The following is an 8379-nucleotide window of genomic DNA, read 5'->3' as shown; positions in this document are numbered from 1 at the left end:
GCAAAGATGTCAACAAAGAAAAACACAAAGGCATATAGACAAAGTACATAAGCAAAAAAGAAAGACAAAAATACGAACAATTACCATAGCACAATAACACAATGACGGGATGTATAAGTACCGAGCCTCGCCAAATGGATATTACCAAAAATAGACTAAACGTTAACAGTAAACTTAAGGTAATATTTAACAAAGACAAATAAAAGAACACTATAACACGTAATTAAGATGATAAACAACGTCAGTACTTAGAATCTATACTTCATTATCATCGTGTATTATTTGTGAAGTTGATACGGAATATTTATCAACAAGGTCTTGGTATCTTCCGATGAACTTTTTTAGAAAAAAGACAAGACGTTCTTTGACATAACCCTGGTTCATCAACTTTTTGCTCAGACACTGGTGCGTTTTATAAAGTCTGAGTAGCAGCTGTAAGCTCTTGAATACCGAATGAGTTGGGAAATGTATATCCCATATGCAGGTGAAGTTGGTATATTGCTACTAAGGTGGAGAAAATTTATAATTTCAAAATTAAAATCGTCATAGATTCTGGTACTGAGTTGTCAAATTTGAGGTATAAGTCTAAAAATGAGGCAGCGGAAGTTGTGTCTGTTGTTTCTTTAATTTCTAGTTCTGGAGGATATATTAATGGAACCCAATCAGAAAAGTTTGGATTGTTAATGGAAAGAACATCATCAATATATCTAAATGTGAAATTAATTAAATGTAGGAATGCCGACAATTTGTTGAAAAAATCTACCTCCAAATTCAAAAAATATGTTGTCAATAAGAAACTCTAGCATCACTTGTTCCTCTGTGTAGCATGTTTTATCGTTTTGTTCACTTTTAACAAGATATGCCGTATGGTATCCCAAAGTAATAAATTTATAGCGTATGCGACCATTGTTATGTTGAAAAGCATTGTGGGTTACTTCTTTTAGACAATTTTTCAATTTCACATCCCCTGATGGTACAAAGGGTTGAAAAATCAACAGTTTTGATAGAACTTATTTCAGAGAAAGATTATCCAGAGATTCTTTAGAGTCTATAGATAATTAAAAAAATCTATACTTCTATCAGAAGATATGCAATCCATTGAATAGTCTTAAATGTTACTCCAGCTCTTTCCTTGTATGACAGTAAAGGAAAATACAAGGTTTGAATGTTCATCAACGAGGTAAATGTTAATATTGTGTAAATAAAGATAAATACAAGGGGCGATGTTATCATACTTTTAGTTTTCCTCGCATACAATATATATATGTATGTATGAGCCCTGGTCGGATTAGCATGGATGAAACATATGTGAAAGAAAAAACTCGTTGATTATACATGTAAGTTGTAAGAGGTGAACTATTGAAATAAACTCCTTTTCTAAGTTTTCCTCTCATTCTGCTTTTAATGGACACAGACAGGTTCAATTAGTTTTCTTTCCAACTGAATACTAAGTAATCAATTCAATCATGAATAGACCCCTGTTTAAGCTGTGGTTACACATATTCCTGGAAATTAGTGAATAGACGTGGCATGAAGTATTAAAGGCTAGCTTTTCGTTTTTTCTTTAGAAACCACTGCATGACGTCTAATTAGTACGAATAAAGGTAAACATGGTATACGTCGCAAGGATAGTACAATTATTGGAACATGCTAACAAATTTATAGTCCTGGAGTGTTCTTACTTTGGAACATAGCTTTACGTTCCTGTGGCGCTTACTTTTGAACTAATCTAGGAGCGTCGTCGATAGATTTAAAAAGGCTTGAAAAAATAAATAATACACCGTATTGCTCACCCTACATTTTATTTTTTACTGTTGTTAATAGACTTAAAACACTGAAAATATTTTTTTAAAACAGTTACCTTTTTTACATCTTTCAACACCAAGGCTTACAGGTATAGTTATGTAAAGGGGGAGATATGTGATCAAGTTAAAACTTTTGGGTTGTTTGTTTACCAATCAGCTTCTTACAAACTTCCATTAAAGTAAATAAACTCATCATAGATACCAGAATTGAAATTTTGTATTTGCGCCAGACGCGCGTTTCGTCTACAAAACTCATCAGTGACGCTCGAATCAAAAGAAGTTAAAAGGGCCAAATAAAAGACTTCGACACCAATACCGACCTCGAAATTTGCAAAAATATTTCGATCAAATAATACTGTGCATGCGCTTATTATAACAATGGCTGACAATGCAAATTAGGACCGAATTCATATCATCTAATGGAATGCCTGGGCGTTTATCGTAAATTTGTTGATAGCCGTTTGATAGATCAAATTTCCTACAGGTCAATCTTTGATTAAATACAACCTCATTTTAAAACATTTTAACTTGAAATTTTGTGTTGGTTCATGTGATATCGTTTTGAGTGAAATTCAAATAAAGTAATCGAATGTCAGTTCTTTGTGTATGTTCCAATTGTCGTAACCACACTCCTGTCTTCTTTTCTCAAAAGTGACATACAGAATAAGACTAATGACCAGGTCTGCACTTATGTGTGCCAGATGTAGAGCAGGATCTGCTTACCATTCCGGAGCACATGAGGTCCCTCCAGTTTTTGGTGGGGTTCATGTTGCTCAGTATTAAGTTTTCTGTGTTGTGTTTTTCAGAATGTTGTTTGGCTTTTGAAACGTATTTATTTTTTGCCATGACTTTGTCGATTTGATTTTGACCTATTTGTTTGATTGTTTGTTGGTGTCCTTCACCTCTCTTTTGTTGCCTTTTAAAGATTTTTCTGAATATATAAACATTCTTTTTTTTTCATATTTCCATATTCTATCTAAAACATGTAAGTTAAATATAAGGATATTTCATAATCTTTCCTATGATCTTTCTGTGTAATAATGTCCATCTCATGTCCCTTGACTGAGATCTGTTCATTATAAGCAATGCTACTTTCATTGACATTGCATTGAGTGATTGCGTTAAACAGACTATCTTAGGTCTTTCATGCATTAAAAGTTTTCGGCTACATCTCATCTCAGAGTTATCGCACTTCATTGATATTATAGTAGAAAAATTCTGTCTTATTTGCAGAACCATATGTAATCTTTATTAATTCAACTGTAAATATTCAACGACGTCTTGTTCAAGTTGATATTTCAGTTTTTCACCAAGAAAAATATGATTGTTTCTCTTTCTGTATCTTTCTTTTGTATTCCAAAGAAGGGTTGACTTCATATGAGTTAGTTATCGTTGCAAATGAGTTCGTCTATTACAATTTTAAAAAAAAGTGTGTTTGAAATTAAGCATCGACTGAAGAAAAAAATAATGTTTGTTTTCTATTTTCAATTTCTTCAAATTATATTTATTCACAAAGAACCTGCAATCCAGGAACTCTATTCTGCGGCAGACAGACTTAAAAAACTTATTTAAGTTTACTGAAAAACTTTAAGCGAAAAAAGAGACAGAGATCTAGCGAAACCCCATAGAATGTAAAGATGTCCGTTTGGTCTCAGGTTAAAACTTTCTGAACAATGAACCGAAATGTAATAGAAAGAATGAATAGACCATCGCAGGAAATGGTCAGGATTTTATTAATGATTCTAAACAACATATGAAACTTGGATTTGTTATCATGTACTTTTTAAAATTTGTAGAACTTAAACAGACTTTGTATGCCTACATTTTGTCTAAAAACATCCATTAAATACTTTCAAATCAATTTACTTACCATATGAACATTAGCTTAAATTAGCAAGTTTTGTTTTCCAATACATTTTCTCAACAAAGGTAAACAAAAACGTTACCCACATATGTTTTGTAAAAACATTAATTTTACATATTTTACATATATTTTATATATATATTGATAGATTGATTGGTGTTTAACGCCACTTTCAACACTATTGTGTTATTTCGTTGTGGTCAGTTTTTATTGGTTGAGGAAGGCGGAGTGCCCGGAGAGAACCACTGACCTTCGGTAGGAAAACTGACAATCCTAGTCAATTGAGAGTGGAGTCGAGCGAACTTTCCACGTGCCGGATTCAAACTATCAACCTCAGTGTTGACAGGCTAGTGATACAGTATATCGACTACTTAGACCACACAGCCACCAAGTCCCCCTCTATTCTATATAAATATAACTGTTGGAATTCTAATAAATTAATATATTCATTTAATGTCATTTTAATAAGCAGGATGACATTTCGGTAAGTGTATATGTTATTGATTAAAAATATTGCTTCGTAAGCAAGTTGTGTTTATCTGTACATTTTAAAATTACCTTGCGCTTGATGACGAGATAAAACTGTGTTTAAGATTTTATGTGGGAGTTCAGTTCATATTTATCTAGAATGTAATATTATATTAAACAGTTTGCAGTATATTAGCTACATGACATGAACTGTATTTCTAATACCCGGAGGCTTTATTGCTTTTTAGTCAGAATTTCTTCCTCGGTTATCGACTATTGACGAATTTAGAGTATTTTCAATATTCTCTGGAAGATTTTTTTAAACAATATCAAGATCTTTATCTCTATCAACAGCCTCAACTTGTCATTAGAACTACACTGGATTTTTTTAATTTTGTTTGATATTTTCCATAATCCTTAAAGGGGCATTTGCTGTCAAATTCATCGTTTCGTGTGTATTTTAGTCTAGACGCCATCTACTATGATTAACTATCGATTTGACCTCCAAAGACTGCCGACGGTCATATAAGCGATATAAACATAAATATAGATATAGATAGATAGCGAACGCGTGCAATTGGATTTTACTAGGTCTGTTTAATTTCATATTATAGGTAAAAAAAATATATGTTAATCATCGTTTTTACTTAATAAGAATGAGTATTTGTGGATCGAATCAGTCAATCAAATGATTTACCTTTAATTGTTTCACTTTCAATGTTGACATTCTTTTCCTTGTAATAATTGAACACTCATAATTAGTGCGTAATCCGTCTCTAGCAAGTGAATAATTCATCATCGATGTTTCTTAGCTTATTTTGACAAAATTGAACCATACTGGCTGCTAAAAGCGAATTATTATTTCACTATTTCTCTTTCATTAATGATTGAACAAAAAACAATCTTATTTTAAATTTTTTATATACGTATCTCGTAACTAGTGCCCCTTTAAAGATCAGTCTAATATTTTTATGGGATTATTTCATGTATTAGCAGTATGTATCTGAACATCTTGTACATACTTGTTCATCTATCGTTAATACTCTGTACTTGCCTTCTTCATTGAGGTATTTTAAGCTGAATTTTAAAATACTTATATTTTCTTTCGTTTGTCTCTGTGAAAAATCTTTCTTTCAGATTCACATTTTGTATTATATCAAGGGTTGTTTCAAATTTCTTACATTTTGTATCATATGTATAAATTTTACATGTCATACCAAATACATTATCAGATGATTTTTAAAACACATCACAAAATTATTCACAACTGTATCAATATCAGATTGCCATAAATTTAGTTTCAAAAGCACCTCGTCCAACGTAGTTTCTATATTTCTAATAGTATGTGCTCCCATTACTATTACGCGTTCTATAAACTTTGTTTTCCCGTTACTTGTCCGTCTCATGTTTAGTTTTTTTGTAACCATGTCATTTTTCATTATCAATTGCATGAGCTATGATTGAAAAACTAACTGTAAATTAAAACATCTGAAAACAATGGGATTAAAATCCTTTCCTTTCCTTTCTCATCTTGCCTTGCTTTTTTCATGACGGGATACAATTTCTTCCGTCGTGTCTCGACTTCGTCTGGCAACTCTCCTTAATACCGAATTGTTTCCTTTTTAACTGGTATGAACTATTAAGAATTGCTTGGAGATCTTTACGATAGATAGATCGTGCTACAATCAGTATCACGTTATTTAGACCTAGTTTTCCAAATCTGTGACTATTTCCGAACTCTGTATTTTGTGATCAATCTGAGGTTGATAATAAAAAAACATAATAATTTCTTTGCTGCACTTGTTCTTTTCTATGATATTCAAGGCCGAAAATATCAGGTTATTTCTCATTGACCTACACTAAAGATCACCAACATACTCTTCCAGGCGTTTTATGTGTTCCGAGTTGTCTGTTATATGCGATTTATTTATATCAGACTTAATTTTCCATATTTTGTCTTTCATTTCTTCAATTTCCTCCCCGTTTCATGCACAACGATTTATGGCACAATCTAAAACAGTACTCAAACCTTCCACATTGTTCTCCATTTGTATATTCTTATTTCATTTAAGAATCTTTTTATATCAGTAAACGTTTTTTAAAGACTATCTATATTTTCCAATTTTTGTTCAATTGTAGCCATTATTTCCTCTTTAAAGCAATTATTTTCAAGATATCTGTTAGAACATTTTAATCTGTTAATAAATTTGTCGCATTGATTGTATTCTGGTTGATTTTACTATACATGGTGTTCAAAAAGGTGACTATATCTTAAAAATATCTTAAAAATACCTATTATGTCTGTTTGTTTTGTTCACACATTGTTGTCAATATAATGGAATTTCGTGTGACTGTCATACAAGTGAGAGGTTTAGCTAGCTTTAAAACCAGGTTTAATCCACCATTTTCTACATAAGAATATGCCTGTACAAAGTCAGGAATATGACAGTTGTTATTCATTCGCTTGATGTGTTTGAGCCTTTGATTTTGCCATTTGCTTAGGGACTTTCCGTTTAGAATTTTTCTCGGTGTTCGATATTTCTGTTATTTTACTTGTTGCTGATTATTTAACTTGCGATTCTTATCATAACTAAAATACCATTAACGGTCATAGATATTAGAATTCCAATTTGACCTAGGGGTTTCTGGATCGTACTGGATTCCAATTTGAATTATTACATATACATGTAAATAAAATTGAGAATGGAAATATATATGTTTTATTCATGTATTTAGTTATGATGTTTCTTTTGTAAGTCCAGTTCGATATTGAGTTATGTCTTGTCGTTTATGGTTTGAATTCTGTTTTTTTCGGTACATTTCACATATGTTTTATATGTCAGTACAGTCGATTTACTCGTGGTTCGTCTGCAGTGTTTTTTTTTTAATGTTGTTTGTTTTGAAGTGTGTTTACTGGTTGGTCTTACATGATCTTGCTTTATATTACAATTATTTTATTTTTATTTTCTATATGTATGTAAAAGTTAAGATAAAAAATCAGCCATTTCATTTATATGATTTTAAGTTTAAAGCAACTATATGCACAGGATTTTTTTGTTTATACAAATAACACAAATAACATCATTACAAACACCATTACAAACACCATTACAAACACCATTACAAACACAATCCAAATGTTATATTCTTGTACGTTTCTATAGATAAAACAAATCTATTTTATTTAGAGAAATTTACCAGTGATAATATAAACGTCAAAATAATACGTCACTCTTTTGTGGCGTTGATACATTCGTGTGACGCGCAGTTTATACTTCATTTGTGGTGTCCTGGTGTACTGCCGTAAATTCATGGGAGGTGTCCGTTGTTATTCTGCAGTGTACATATAATGTACTATTATATTATTTAATAATGTATTTCTTTGTCCTGAGTGTTCTTGCGTTTATTTGTACTGTATTCTTGTCACGTAATGTAGTCATTGTTGTTGACAATTTAGGCAACAATAGTTTACCGATGTTAAAATATAATCAATTGATTTATGAGTATACAAAGAAATGTGGGGTATACATCAATGAGATACCAACATACGACAAAAATAATCAAAAGTCATATGACGGGCATGAATAGTCTGCAACAATAGACGAGGGTCTTTAAAATATATACACATTTAAACCGTACATAGTTTACTCTGACAATTCATTTAACAGAAAAAAAAATCACATATTTGCCATTAATACTTACTTCTACAAAATAACGAAAATCATTAATATTATGACATGAAATACGACAATAGCAGCTGACGAGGTTCCTGACTTTGGATATGCACAACAATTCTCCAATGGTATTTAATCTATACAATCTCTTTTAGATTCATGTTTAACCCCGTATCTAGCTGACTGACCATAAATGTGTCACATAATCAAAGTTTGGTTCTATCCAGAATGTTCTTATTTATTTTTTTTTTAATATCTTTTTTTTTACGCATTGTTGAAGGCCGTACGGTGACCTATCGTTTTTCCTTTCTGTGTCAATTGGTCGTGTCATTGGTAATCATACCACATCTTCTTATATTTTTATGAATACGTATTTTACTTTTAACCCAAACGGCACTTACTTTTGTTGATTTATTTTTTAATACATTTTTGCATACCATAAGAGACGAATGAAAAAAATGGATAAAATGGAATTCGCTCTTTTGCATACGATTTCGATGTAATCATAAAGATTCATACGCATGTTCTACTTCTTGCTAAATCTGCGTTTAAGGATTTTACGAAAGAT

General features: G+C 31.4%; 1 protein-coding gene across 1 annotated transcript in view; it reads right to left on the bottom strand.

The window, feature by feature from the left end:
• LOC127708229 (uncharacterized) overlaps positions 1–8379 on the bottom strand; it is an 85425-nt gene that overhangs the window by 42380 nt on the left and 34666 nt on the right. The window lies entirely within an intron of this gene.

This window comes from Mytilus californianus, unplaced genomic scaffold (genome assembly GCF_021869535.1).
Source record: "Mytilus californianus isolate M0D057914Y unplaced genomic scaffold, xbMytCali1.0.p SCAF_7, whole genome shotgun sequence".
Taxonomy (NCBI): domain Eukaryota; kingdom Metazoa; phylum Mollusca; class Bivalvia; order Mytilida; family Mytilidae; genus Mytilus; species Mytilus californianus.
Note: the sequence above shows the minus strand (reverse complement) of the source record. Positions and strands in the feature narration are given on the sequence as shown.